The sequence below is a fragment of the Anser brachyrhynchus genome (assembly GCF_964034855.1).
Source record: "Anser brachyrhynchus genome assembly, chromosome: 1".
NCBI classification, from domain to species: domain Eukaryota; kingdom Metazoa; phylum Chordata; class Aves; order Anseriformes; family Anatidae; genus Anser; species Anser brachyrhynchus.
Genome location: NC_137694.1, coordinates 108,247,347 through 108,263,192, shown reverse-complemented (window position 1 = coordinate 108,263,192; position 15,846 = coordinate 108,247,347). Strand labels below are relative to the sequence as shown.

At 36.6% G+C, this 15,846-nt stretch overlaps 1 protein-coding gene across 3 annotated transcripts in view; it reads right to left on the bottom strand.

Annotated features, from left to right (window-relative positions):
* The window catches only part of LOC308188541 (uncharacterized protein), a 259,739-nt gene that overhangs the window by 105,825 nt on the left and 138,068 nt on the right, over positions 1-15,846 (bottom strand). The gene's annotated exons all lie outside the window — the stretch shown is intronic.

Here is a 15,846-nt window from a genome sequence, read left to right as displayed (position 1 = left end):
CACATGGTGGTAATGCAAGAGAAACTGACAGCAGGATTTGCCCTGATTAAGAAATAAACTCTGACCAACACAGCTGAAATAACATAATCCTCAAATGCAAGTCCTTCTTTAGATTCTCTGTCAATGGAGACCCTAGATTTGATAATATTTATCATTCTAATATTCAACATTCATTTCTAATCAGACTAAAATTAATCTAAATTGGAATTTTCATAATTCACGTCTAATTGAATCAGGTCATGCAAGTGCATAGTTCAAACAAAGTTCTAGAGAAAATACTCAGAATTCCTGATTAAAATTCAGTCATCAAACTGATCTGATCTTTGGACTGATTTTCCAAAAACTAGTCTTATTCAGCCATCCTCTGGCTATTGCTCAATCATCCTGTCACAGATAATCCATCCTTGAGACTCATAACATGGTTTTATTGGCATTCATTTGGGAGAACCTGGCACATCTGATTTGTAGCCTTGTCATAAGTGTAATGAAGGAATTCTAAACTCATGCCAGCAAAGTAATTAGACCACAGTATCATATGTTACACTTACATGCACACTGAGTGGCTGGCTAAGCATTATCAGCATCATCAATTTATGGACAAAAAAGATGAAATACAGACAAGATAAGCTTAATTTTGTATTGTATTTACCATGCTACGTTTATCCATAGAAAGCTAGATTGATAGAAGCATGCTTTCAATGACGGAAGATAAGCCTAGTCTAAAAGGCCTTCTCTATAACCAAAGATTAATTTCTATATACATCACTCTTATATTGTATCTCACAGTTCTGGTATTTCAACTGTAAAAAGCAAATACTGGCCACTGAAATCCAGATACTCTTTCCTTACATGGGATGTTCTTATCACAAACACTACCTAATAGCACAGCACAGATAGGATGGAGATATAGGTATCTAAAAGAGACGGACACTAAAAAAAAAATGTGAAAAGTAGGTTTCTGGACTGCATTGACAACTTCCTGACACAGGTGACTGGGGAGCTGATGAGGGCACAGGCTCTGCTGGACCTGACTCTTGCCAACTGGTCAGGCATCTGAAGACTGGGGGCAGGCTCAGCTGCAGTATAGGATCCTGAGATGAGTAAATGAGCCAAACTGCAGCCCTTAACAAGAGCAGATCTTTGGCCTGTTGAGGAACCTGCTTGTAAGAATCTCATGGGATACAGTCCTGGGAATGAGAGGGGATAAGGAGAACTGGGTGATTTTCAAAAATTACTTACTCTGAACTCAAGAATAGTCCATTTGCATGAGCAGGAAATCAAGAAAAGCCAGAAGGAGGTCTGAATGTAGGGAGTGCTAGATCGGATGTGCTGTCCTTCAGAGGGCCATTGGCAGGCTAGAGAAATAGATGGACAAGAACTTCAAGATGTTCAAAATGCAAAGTCCTGCACCTGAGGAGGAATAGCTCCCCAGGCACCAGTACAGGCTGAAGCCTGACTGGCTGGAAAGCAGGTTTGCAGAAAAGGCCTTGGGGCATGTTCTGGTGGACAGCAAAATGTCCATGCACCAGAAATACTCCCTTGAAGCAAAGAAGGCCAACAATCTCATTGGCTGCTTTAGGCAAAGCATTGCCAGCAGGTTGAGGGAGGGAGGAGATCTTTCCCTGGAGAAATGCATCTGGTATGCTGGGTCCAATGCTATGTTCCCCAGTACAGGAGATACATGGACATGTGCTGCAATGAGCCCAATGAAGTCCAAGACGATTAAAGGCTTGGATCATCTGTCTGATGAGGAGAGGCTGAGACAGCTGGGACTCTTTAGCCTGGACCAGAGAAGGCTCAAGGGAATTTTATCCATGTGTATAAATACCTCATGGGGGAGTAAAGAAGAGGGAGCCAGGCTCTTCTAAGTGGTGCTCCATGACAGGACAAGAGTCAATGGCCACAAACTGAAATACAGGACATACCATTTAAAAACAAGAAGGAAAGGCGTTTTGTTTGTTTGTTTGTTTGTTTGTTTGTTTGAGAGTGGTCAAATGCTGGAACAGGTTCTGCCCATAGTTTGTAGTCTCTGTCCTTGAAGATACTCAAAAACTAACTGGACACAGCCCTAACCTGGACACCAACCTACTCCTGCTGACCTTGCTCTTGGATTAGATCATCTTCAGAGGTGCCTTTGTGCCTCAGCCATTCTGTGTGATTCTATGATAACAATATGGTCCATGTTATAGTATTTTTCTTTCTGTATCACAGCGATCACAGTGTAATCACAGTAATGATACACTAAAGTAAATCAAGGTGCCTATTATTTCAACACAGACATGGGCATTTACTTTTCTATAGGTTGCAGATGTAAAGGAATGAATTGAATTTTTTGTAATACCACAATGTGATGACTGGAGATGAAAGAATAACCACTACAACAAACTGGAGAAAAAATACCAGTATTCTATACTGTTGGAATTTCCTGGAGGTGGTCCAACAGCATTAAGTGACCACTGGGACAAGATGACACAATTTGGTCTGACTGCATGAATATGATGACGGATGCCATACTACAAACACTTCTCTACAGAAACAAGCTAAATCTCAACCCTTTGCCTTGACCTAAAATCATACACAAAAGTAGTCTAGAGGCATAAAGTAATACAGAACTATTTTGAAAGCATGCTGATTCCTGAAAAAAAGGGCAAATACTAAATAGTAGATTAAAAAACTCATTTTTCTTAATACTGCTATGACTACTGCATGTATGAAAATGTTTTCTCCTAGAAATGTGTTGTTTTTTTTTGTTTTTTTTTTTTTTTTACTCCTGGAGAGTAGTTAGCAAAGCAAGTGGTTAGCAATATCTAGCTGTCAGGATCCCTGTTCTGTGTGAGATTTCTATGGACTAAAATGGCAGAAGATTCCTGGCAAATAATCCAAGATTTGATAATTTGTCAGAAAGCTAGGCATGGGATTACCTCACAGTAAACATGGTATCTTTAGAATCATAGAATTGTTAAGTTTGGAAAAGACCTTCAGGATCATCTGGCCCAAGCATCCCCCTACTACCAATATCACACACTAAACCATGTCTCTAAGCACCATGTCCGACCTTTCCTTAAATGCCCCCAGGCACAGTGACCCCACCACCTCCTCGGCAACCCATTCCAATGCCTGACTAGTCTTGCTGAGAAGAAATGTCTCCTAATTTCTAACCTAAACCTCCCATGGTGAAACTTGAGGCCATTCCCTCTTGTCCTATTGCTAGTTATCTGTGAGAAGAGGCTGACCCCCAGCTCCCCAAACAAATTCCTTTCAGGTGGTTGTAGAGAGCATTAGGGTCTCCCCTGAGCCTCCTCTTCTCCAGACTAAACAACCCCAGTTCCATCAGCTGGTCCTCACAGGACTTGTGTTCCAGGCCCTTCACCAGCTTTGTAGCCCTTCTCTGGACACGCTCCAGGCCCTTGATGTCCCTCTTGTACCGAGGGGCCCAAAACTGAACACCATACTTGAGGTGTTCCTTCACCAGAGCAGAGCACAGAGGGATGATCACCTTCCTGGTCCTGCTGGCTACACTATTCCTGATACAAGCCAGGATGCTGTTGGCCTTCTTGGCCACCTGGGCACGCTGTCGGGTCATGTCCAGGCAAGCATCGACCAACACACCCAGATCCTTTTCCTCTGCAGAGCTTTCTAGCCACTCTCCCCCAAGCCTGTAGCACTGCATGGGGTTGTGGTGACCAAAGTGCAAGACTCAGCACTTAGCCATGTTGAACCTCATCTCATTGGCCTCTGCCCATCGACCCATCCTGTCCAGGTCCCTCTTCAGGGCCTCCCTACCCTCCAGCGACACTCTGTTCCTCTTTGAAAAGTTTCAACTCTTCCTTACCCTCTTTATTTTACACTTTGTTCTTCAATAGTCTCAGAAGCTATGAAGAAATGTGATAAACAAACAAAAAAAATCTCTAGCTTGCTGGGAGAGATGAAGGTCCTAACAAGATTTCAGTTGCATTTCTGTAGTTTACTACTGGATTGATGCAGAGGAGTTCTAGATACATACTGAATGTCAGCAGGACCAAGACCAAATGATGAGGTTTTTCTGTAGTCCTTGTTTGGAGAAAAGAGAAAAAGAAGACTATTAAGTAAAAGCAATGCCACCCCAAACAGTTATTACTAAGGGCTGATACTACCACCTTGTGTCTGGAGATCTAAAAGATTTTTACCACATGTTGACATCATACATTGCTCTATTACTTTGAATATTAAGAATACTTTTATATTCTTAAGTAAACTGTAAATTTTCTGTGAAGATAATTGATATCTTGTAATATTTGTATATACACAACTTTTAAAAGGGAGAAATATATGAATATCTAAAAGCAATAAATTTCACTTGCCTATAACATTGAGTCTGAGGATCCCACAGATATAACAAAGCATTAGTGGCACTACTGCTCCAAGCCAAAAAAAAGACAGACACTTTTTGACAAAAGAGAGAAAGATGAAAAATGTCATTTATTAAACATCCATTGTCACTCATAAAATATGTTAATACACACCTGTCCAATAAGCAGCTTTTGCTCGTGAATTACTAGTAGTGTGTTTTTTCAGCTCTCAGAGGAATGTTTTGTGGTTAATTCTGCTTCCAGGGGGAAGCTGAGGACAAATGTTCCTTCTCTAAAAGATCTTATTGAGTTATTCAGCTAGTATTTAAAGATTGCTAGTCAGAATAAAGGTCTGCGGCTGTTTCAGTGAGACTGTGATTTGATTTCCTTATTGGAGACAAAGTTGCTCAGTTATGTATTTAATGTATTGTACTGTTGCTCAGACTTTTGGTAGGGAATCATATATCTGATGAGTGTAATGTTTTTTTTCGTATTTGTAGTATTTCCAAGTGCATTTCTTGGGAATTGTTTAGAAATAGTTTAGACTGGTTACTCTGTTTCTGGCTTCTCCAAAAATTTTAGTGTATCAGTTCAGAGGAAAATAAAGCAGACTTACCTTTCTGATGTGAAAATGACAAAAGTCAGATATCAAGAGAGAGGATAATAAATTGAATATCTCTTCAGGAAGGAACAGTCCTTAATCTTGGACTTACCTATAATATGAACCAATCTTTGAAACTACACAGTTACATGCATCTCTAGATACTTCTTTGCCTACCACTAAATGGAAAATAATTTTAGTTGCAGGAGCAGAAAAAAAAATGTTCTGTTTTTAAGCATTCTTCTTTTGCGCTTGTTAACTTAATATAATCTGAAGCCTGTCTAATATATAAAAAATACCAATTTCTGAACATTTACTTATATAGTGTTGTTTAATGCAAACAGCAACATTGGTTGTTGAAGTCATCTGCTCTAGCAAAAGAAACCATGTTCTACATTTAAGTCTTAATCACGCAGAACGAGGATGTGTTCCCTAAGAGTTTTTTTCTCAATCTAAAAAAAAATAAATATTGAAGTGATTAAAAGAAATTTGGTTACCAAGTATGGCTGCATATGAATCACAAATACTGGAATAGAAACAGAAAAGATAAATCTGATTAAATAAATTATGTACACTGAAATTCAGATTTCTTTCAGACTCTGTTTGCATGTCATTTCTTGTTCATCATAAGGCATACTTCATAAATACTTAATAAATGCTTCATAAAGCATTGTTCCCAAATAATGAACCATTAGCTAGTAAACTACCTTAAAAACAGCCTCAATAACCCTTAGCTAATGTAAAGAACATGAGGTTGAGTTATTTTACTTATTAGGCAATTTTATTTATAATATAGTAGATGACTTATATTCTGAAATAGTCCTGTACTTGGATTTCTACAGAATGAGTGACTATCATCTTTTTTGAAGATACAAACTAATAAATCTTTTTTTTTTTCTTACTATGACAACATTGAGGACTGCAACACAAACCTTGCCCTTGCTCCAGCTGCACAATGGCACTTCTGTTAAAGTAACATAATACAGCGGACAAACTTGACTGGCATTCAGAAAATGCAAGACCATTTGGAATCACAGAATCATGGAATCACAGAATGGTTTGGGTTGGAAAGGACCTTAAAAATCATCTCATTCCAAACCCTCTGCCATGAGCAGGGACATCCTTCCACTAGATCAAGTTGCTCAAAAAGTAGTTCTTTGGAAGGAGCTACTCTTCCTTTCCTCTGTTCTGCCACAAATCTCTTCTCCTTTTTTTTTTTTTCCTGACCACAGAAAGTATCTATTTTTAGAAAGACGATACTTTAGAAAGTATCTATTTTTAGAATATGTTTTATGGATGATGTCTTGCTCTGGAAGCCTAGGTGAGGCTTCAGTGTTTCCCAAAGTATATCCTGACATCAGTCTCTTCCAAAGTTTGCCGTGCGGGTCAGCTTTAGGAAAGAGAGTGTAAAAACAGAGCTCGGGCTGAGTTACGGGAGACTGAAAATCTGAAAGTGTCAGACCTGCTGTTTCTCTGCTAGACTGGGTCTATAGGGAATGCAGCCAGACTGTTTTATCCCAGGGCCTGCAACAGACTTCTGACAACCAAAGAATAAGAAGGGTATAAGATTTTAACTTCCTTTTGCCACATTATCCTGCACCTGGACATGCCACATATCTTCCTAATATTAAAGCACCTAATCAACGCAAGGATTACTTTTTTTAGACATAAGAAAAGAAAAACTACTCTGAAAAATGAAACTGATCCAGAAATAACTGTTTGTTATGAATTTCTTGAAGCTACTTCTGCAACATCTTTAAGTTTTAAGTCAGCATTTTTGTTTCTGAGTACAGACCAACATGCCAGAGAAACTATAATCATTCCATTGTGGTTTTAAGCCACATTTTAATATAATAAGGAAAAAAAAAAAAACATGCTTTATTTTAAAAAATCTGTTCCCATTATCACTATTATCATTTTCAGCTACTTCACAACCTCCCAAAATGGTTAATATTCAGTTTGATTAAATAAACAAAGATATTCCTAAACTGATTACAACAGTCTGTCTCTAAGCTGAGAGTTGGCTAGCAAGAGATGAAGCTCAGCCATGAGTCAGTCATGTTCAGGATCAGAATAAAGTATAAAGGGAAGAAAGAATTTGGCATTCTGTTAAGTTTACAAAAGAAATTCAAGATTTTGAATTGCTGTTCTTGTTTTTCATTTCAAATCTTGATTAAATATTGGACACTATATAATCAACTACTTTCAAGTAAATGTGTTTTTAAAATCTGTTTAGTGAATTTGGAAGGCTAGTTTCCTGAGTAATTTGTAATTTTTTGAGTTCCCATTTTCTTTTGATACTCAGGGATTTCAAAATATCCCCAACTTATTTTTTTATTTTTTATTTTTTGGTAGATTTAGTTCCAGAGTAAATAATCTGATGGGATGAAGTAAATGAGGCAAAATTTCAGAGAGAGTACGGAAATATCTGATCCTTCCAAGATTTTGGACCTATTTTTTACCACATTTTTGATCAACTTCATTCCCAATATTAGTACTAATTCTTTTTTAAAGTTTTAATGTCTCAAAGACAGTTTTTCATTTTTTTCATCCACCCAGACTGCAAAGACAAAAAAAAAAAAAGAAAAAAGAAAAAAAAAGGCCTCTATACACAGGCTAGTGTTGGGAAAGTATGCAACACGGCAAATTTCAAATTTTAAAATGTAATGCTTGGACAACTTTTCAGTGAGACTAATAACTTTATATACTATTTCAAGGTTATCTTTATTGATAATAGTAGAACTATTAAAGAACATATTAAAATCAAATATCTCAGCTGTTAGAAGTGACTTTACCTCATAGGTTCTTCTGGCTGCACCCTGGTTGCTAAATCCACCACTGTGTCTGTCAAGTGACAGACCCTATCATTACACTATGCAAATACCTGTTGATCTTCAGAGTGTAAGAATCTATTTTAATTATCAACATCATTGCCTATGTCTATGTCTATCTGCAGACCACTTCATACATTGAAAGTATATCTTCCTATGCAGGCATAAAACTAGCTTTTGAAAACATTTCATTTATTCATGTTTTAGTCTACTTCACTTTTTCATTCTGAAAATACAGATTTTATTTGTTTGCCTTTCATTACATTTAGGACATAAGAAAAGTCACTGTCTTCCATTAACAATCTCACTAGGATATAGAAGTATATCGTTAAACCAGACAGAGTAGTTTCTCAGAAACTGAAAGTTTCTTAATTCTTTAAGGATTATAGCAGAATAAAGAAAAGTAACAGATATACTGTGGTTATCTTGAAAAATTACTAACTACATTTTGTGCAATTTGCTATTTCATTTTCTAACTGAGGGACACTGAAAACTGAGCCACTACCAAAAGGGGTCCTTTAAAATTTACTTACAAGGAACTTTTCGAAAAGGCAGCTAAAGGACTGTAAAAATCTTTCCCTTGAGAAATTTTCTGCAAGAGAAGCTGCTGAGTTGGGGAAGAGAAGACTAGTCAAGCAGAAGACTTAGAAAATCAATGACAGAGGAATGAGTTTAGCAAAACACTTCTAACAACCCCTTGGAAATATCATAAAGGTTATGCATAAAGTAAAAGTCACACTGGCATTCACAAGAGCAAGAAGACAGTATGCAGCAAAAGAGTGGAAAAACACGTGTAAGTGCACCTCACCAAGGCAGACAGAACTCCTACACAAAAAAACAAACAAAACAAACAAACAAACAAAAAAAACACCTTGATTTCCTTGGGAGAAATACCCAGCCTCACACAAGATACCAAGAGATAGTACATATATCAGGGAAGAAAGGACAAGAAGAAGCCAAGGCCATCAGAAAATTCTATTTCATATCCAATGGTAGTAGGAGTTACTAAGTAGTAGCATAAGTGGACTCTGTAATGTTTTTTAAACTGAACTGTCTCCTTGCCAAGATGTTAGTTTACATTGACGATCTAAATGCAAACTGTGGTTTAAATCTATAAATATTGACTGACCTTGTCAATGTATCCAATGCAAAAGTCTGGGACATATAAACTATAAATGTACTAATTAGGATATAATTAATACATTCAGGTTCAAGGCAAGCTGATATAAACATACTAAAATGGTGTAACTAACAACATTACATTAGCTTATTAAAACGCTGTGATGACATAGCCAGAGAAAATTTTATATTAGTATATGATAAATATGATCATGACAGGAGGAAGGGGGATTATATCTCCAAGGCACCTGAGTAACAAAGTTGCCAGATAGAGGAAAAGACAAGCACAAGGGGCTGAAAATATGCCAGATATCCTACTGAAAGCACAGTAAGTATTTTTGGCAAGAAGGAAACCAAGATAAGCACTATGGGAAGCAGAGGAGATCCTCTTTGTGTGTGTGTGTTGGGGGGGGGGGGGAGGGGGCGGGTAGAGGAGGAGAAGGGCAATATCACAAAAGCATCAAGCTTTAATGAGGATAATTGGAAGACAAACACATTTTTCTTTAGACTTCTCTCACTGAGGAGCTGTAGAGCCTGATCATCTTGAATTTGGTCACTACAAGCCAGAAAGGACCCCAGCCATCAATGCTGAGCGTACAGCATCATCCTCACGATGGTGCACACTATAAGATAACTTAGAAAATATAACTGTTAAATACTAACAAATTTTTGTATAGGTAGTGATGTAAGAAGTGAACACTAGCAAAAAAATGCACTTTTAATAAATTAATTTACCAAAGTCCTGTTTTGTCAGTCTTTTGAACAGTCTCATCAAACTAATGTCTAACAGATAGGTAGATAGATTCAGTTGCAACATCATGGCTCCTTCAAAACCTGGTTTCTTTGTAATCTGTCAGTCTCCAGGAGGAGACCCAGATAAACTGCTACAAATTGAAGAGTTGGTTATCAAGAGATGGTTCTTACTTAGAAGAGTAATTAAAATTAAAAATAATATTTAGCTCAAACTCCTTTCTTATCTATATATAAAAATGTTGGTTGTATATCTGCAAAGGCATAAATCTATAATTTCAAATAAATTCTCTAGAAAAGCTAGTAATGCTATCTACAAATAATAAGCAATCATTTCACAGAAGGCTTCTTTTGTCCTTTTAGCAATTTTGTGCAGCAAGCTTGATAAATGATTCAACCACAACAGAATTCATTCATCATACAGGAATGCCCTGTGATATTGAGTCTGAACTTTGTGATTTCTATAGGCAATGGTGAAGAAAAGACAAGATATTTCTAGAAGCTCAATTCCTACTGCCAAACCTTATTTGTGTTCTCCTAATCCTTTCCTGTTAAAAACAATGACAGGGTCAGTCAAATGACAGCATTATAGATGTTACACACTGGAAGAACAGCTGTGTTTAAACTAGTTTTAAAAATTGTTTTATAGTGACTATTTACATGAGAAGTGTTGTGAGGAATGATTCTCTTAGAACTTTCTCTTTTCCTTTAGCTACTCATGATAAACTAGTCATTAAAAGTGGATTTGTACAGTAATAGTAGCTTGCTTTCATTATGGAGAAGCAAAATAACTAAAGACTTAAACATTGTGAGATTCCCAGCTTTTTGATATGAAAGGAATTTACATCATCAGGTGGAATATATCTTCAGGGACAAATCACAATGTCTCTCTAATTGCAGGTCCATCATGGATCACTTGTATCTTTACTAAATAATACATGCAAGAAATCATGGGGTTAGTGAATCAAACACAAACAAACATGAGTACTCCATTGCTACACCTTTAAATGTGAATGCTTTCTGAAAAATCTAGCACATTGCTTGTCAAAGGAAATGTTATTTGCTCTTAACACATCACTATTACTGACCATTCAAACATTCTTTATGACACTGAAACAAGGTCATCCCCAAAAAAAAAATTAAAGAAAGAGAACATCCAAATACAATATGGGCTGCCCAGGGAAGTGGTTGAGTCACCAATCCCTGGAGGTCTTTAAAAGACATTTAGATGTAGAGTTAGTGATATGGTTTAGTGGAGGACTAGTTAGTATTTGGTCAGAGGCTGGACTAGGTGATCTTGGAGGTCTCTTCCAACCTAGATGACTCTGTGATTCTGTAATCTAATTTTTGTGTTAATTTATTTGCTGGCTGTACATTGTCTAAAATGGTGCATGGAATGGTAAACTCTGAAGAATGATGTAAAGGAGCTATACATTATGCAGTGTCTCACCAGTCTCTAAAGCTTCCCTACAACTCAAAAAATATAAATAAATAAATAAATAAATAAAATACTGAATTAAAAAGATGTACTTTGCATAAATTTATACCAATGCTTTTTGCATCTCAAAACTTCTGACTTGTTTTCCCATTTTAAAAGATTTTCACAGCTCTGTCTAACCTTTTTGCACTCTTAACTGATATCAGTGTTTTGGTTAACCAACCCTGTTATTGCAGTTATGTCTTTCAGTTATAACTGTTTTGAATCAGAAGAGAATACTTAAAAATTTGGAGCTACTGTGTATGGTGAGATTTCTTCAGATTCACTAAGGCAGTACTGAACCACCTTGCATTTAGGATTCATACTGATATGAATCCTAATTCTAAAGTTAGAATATTAACTTCCTGAAACAGTTTAAAAATGTAAGTTGTACAGGAAATTATTAATTTCTCTTTATGAATCATACTAATCTGTACCATTGCACTGAGGTTCTCTTCTTTTACACATAGTGATACAAGAGTGTTGCAACTATTTTAATAGCGTAAATTTTCATCAAAAGTTTCTAAAGAATAGCCTGTCTTTTTGGCAGTTTCTTTGTCCTTTTCTCTCTTTTCTACCCTGTTTTCTCCTGCTAAAAATTATTTCTGTCACAGACAGTAATTCGTGACATAGACACAAACTTCAAGAAGTTTAAAGTATTGATGATAAAGTGCTTAAGCAGAGAAGACATGCCCGTCAAAAAATCAGCTAGGTGTGGACTGACATTGGTATGCTATTTGTTAGTGTTTCCAATTACCTTTTCTTTCACTTTCTTCTATAGTATTTCGTCTTCAACCTTCAACATCTTCAAGGTGTCATTGTAAATCACCACACTTTCATAGCAATTATGTTTGCAACATTATTATGAATGGTTTTCTGAAAGCATGCTGTTTTTTAAAACAAACTGTATACATCAGTGTCCTGGTTCCAGTTAGGACAGAGTTAAGTAGCTCATAGTAGCTGGTAGGGTGCTATGTTTTGGATTAGGATGAGAAGAGCGCTGATAACATGCTGATGTTTTAATTGTTGCAGAGCAGTGCTTACACCAGGCCAAGGACTTTTCGGCTTCTTGCTCTGTCCTGCCAGCGAGCAGGCTGGGGGTGCAGCAGGAGCTGGGAGGGGACAGACCCAGGACAGCTGACCCAAACTGGCCAAAGGGGTATTCCATACCATCTGACGTCATGCTAAACAATATATAGGGGTGGCTGGCCGGGGTGGGGGGGCCGGCTGCTCAGGGATAGGCTGGGCATCGGTCAGCGGGTGGTGAGCAATTGCATTGTGCATCACTTGTTTTCTTACACATTATTATTGTTAATACTATTACCATTATCACTATTATTATTATTATTGTTATTATTATTTTCCTGTCTTAATAAACTGTCTTTATCTCAACTCACAGGCTTCACTTTCCCGTTTCTCTCCCCCATCCCAGAGAGGGAGGGGGAGGGTGAGCGAACGGCTGTGTGGTGTTTAGCTGCCAGCTGGGTTAAACCACAACAATCAGCCAGATTTTAGGACATGAGAAATACATGTCAACAGTTTACCATACAGACAGAAAACACTTGGGAAATGGACAGTTAAACTAGACTACGAGCTGCCATCAGAAGGTCCTTTATGCAAATATGCAGTACTTGAGCTCACAAATCATGCATAATTGCATATATGTATTTCTGTATAGACAATGCTTAAATTTACATCCATACTTCACAATTTATTTTATTGAAGCTGTATGGAGGGTAGATAATTTTAAATGCTGGTAGTAATTCCATGTCGTAATGACATTTCTGCTCTTACACTACATATAGCTGATCAATGCTACTTCTGTTGGGCAGCAGAGAAAAGGTCTCCATGATTACTGTAGGTTACTAGATCTTCTACCCACTTAATTAATATTTAGTACTGACATATTAGACTTCATTTATGATTTAGTGATGGTAATCACTAGTAATATACAGGTATCACAAAGCATGTAAACAACAGGTAATATGAGGATTGCATATGTCTAGTTTCTATGGACATCATAAACAAATGCCTCCTCACTGACAGGAGGCAGCAAGCTGCTAATTACTATATCAAGCCTTACATCTCTAGCCATGGGGAAAAAAGGGTTTGCGTATATGACTTTACTGCACCTGAATTTCTGCTTTCAGTGAATTGATAAAGAAAAATTAGTTCCCAAGGGAAGAGGAGCCAGAAATAGATGGACCAAAATGAACCAGGGGAGATGAAAGGCCAAGGAAATACTTGGATCACTTAAGTAGTTTGGTAACTTTATCTTCTGGGATGGCTTTTATGTGAATGGCAGTTAGGAGACACTGCTCCTCAGTATTTCAGTTCTTGCTATGCAGTTCTCCTAAGATTATCTTAGAAGCAGGAGGTCTTCAGGAAAATCCAGAATAGAACCCTGAAACACACTGTTGATCAGGATTATGGATTTAAGGGTGATCCTTAACCATACATACTTTAATAAGGGGTGGCTTCTTATTGCATTTTTTTTTTCCCTAATCTAGTGCTATGTCGCTATGTCAATCTAGCTGTACACTCTTAAAGTGTGATACAATGAGCCTTCTAGAAACTATGCTAAAGGTCTCTGTTATAGGTATATCTGTGCACACAACTGCAGACATTTCAGAGTTTGCTGTTCCCAGACTCACCTGGGAATTATGCAGGCACTTCACTGCAGTATTCAGCTTGGCTGGCAAGTCCCCTTGGAGATCATCACTCCTGCTGAAAAGAACAGAAAGATTTCTTTGTGCTTCCCATTTACAACACTTCTGTGGTTTTACATTTCTGTATTAAAAGAAGCTTTTTAACTGGCTGTCTTCCAGGCTATGTGTACAATTTATCAGTATCTTCATTGCCAGGAAGAAGTTCCAAATACAGTAGCAAAACAGACGAAGGCTGACTTTGAGATTTAAGCATTGTCAATCAAGCCTCAAAAATATGATACCACTGAAGAGTTCTCTGTACAACTTTTAACAGTGGTGGGTCATAGTAGTGATTCTGAAGACTTTATTAGAATTCCCAATGCAAGCACATTTTGCTACTTCCAACTCTTCTGTTTCACTGTAGGGTAAATTAACTCCTAGATAAACAGTCATGCTAACACCCCTCTCTGATTGCTGTCTCGTTACTGAAATGTGTTTTGCATTTTTTCTCACTTTAAACTTGGGCATTTCAAATTTTTTTCTTTGAAATGTTTTCTATGTTTTGGGTATATTATATAAAAAAATCAAAGTCTTGATCATCTATTCTATGCTAGAATTTTTTGAACTAAGAACCAATCTATTTCCCTTTGAGTTCTGACAGGCAAGTTTAGAAACTGATCTTTAAAATGTTCTTTACTTATTTATGCTAGGATTTTCTCCTTCTTCCAAAGCTGCACATTTAAGCCTAAGAGAGCAATCACTGGATACTTACAAGATTTTTATCTCCTCCATAAGCAGCTTAAAGTCATTCAACAGTAGCATGACACAGGCCACATTTCTTCCTTGGAGCAATACAAGTTACACTGAAGCTCTCCAAGAGCTTTGAGAATACATTATCAAACCTATGCCTACAGTCAGAAAGTAAATAACATCACTTAGTTTCCATTTTTGTTGACTCTGAACTTGATGCAAGAGTTCTGGTTCCATTTATAAAGGAAATATATTATCTGAGAAGGTCTTGTTACATAAAGACAAGCTCTCAGTAGGATTGGGGTAGACATAAATGTGTATCAATGAGATACCTTGTAAATATAAATACCCTGTAGGATCATGAAATGATTAGGGAACATAGGTTGAAAACATTACTTTAAAATATGTCATTGTTTTTAATGCTTGTGAATAGAAACATTACTTTGTCTGTTATGAGTACTTTTAAATGATTTAACAATAGTTGCTGCCGTGTTACTAAGACAACTTAAGGATTTTTTATTTCTCTAAATCTTTTATATTTCATCTTCTGGTCACAGGAAAACAAATGCGTATCACAAGTAGGATAAATACCATTCCTTTCTTTTGAAAGAAAATTGTTCATCAACATTTTAATAAATATCCTTATGGTCTACTTGACAGGAACAAAGAGAAAAAAAAAATGCATTTCTAAAAAGACCCCCAGTTTATGAAAATAACAATTGTTAAAATAATTAAATTATGGCAGTCTGATTTTTTCCCCTTTATTTCTAGTAATAATCTGAGTCTTTGTTATATGAGGTGTTTCTCTTTTCAACAATTTCTTTTATTATTGTGCCTCATAGTTATTTCACTAAATATTCTTCCTACTTCTTTAAGAAAAAACAGTACTTTTATTTTCTCCTGACATACTGTAATATTGGCATATTTTGTAATGGTGTATATTTTTTATATGTCAGCTGTTCTTTTCATTATTAGTTGTTATTTCTGGCTTTCTAACCTATCTAACCCTTATGTAAATTTGTCCTACTAGCAAAAGTCTTTTTTAATTAAGTTGTTCAAACCACTGCTATAGCTTAACTCAAGGGCAACAGACAAATAATATTCTCTTCTCAATCACTTATTCACTGAGGAAGAAAAGAATGAAGAAACTTCCTATAAATATTTATTAGATACGAGCTTTTTTGAACAGCTCTTCTTTGTGCCAATCATTCAGAACACCACAGATCTGACACTAATCTAACAGCAATTTTACTTTTTATTTTTTAAAAGCTCCTACTGCAATAGGTTTTGCTAAGCAGTAGTGAGAATGAAACTGTCTTATAAATAGTAAAACACTGGAAAA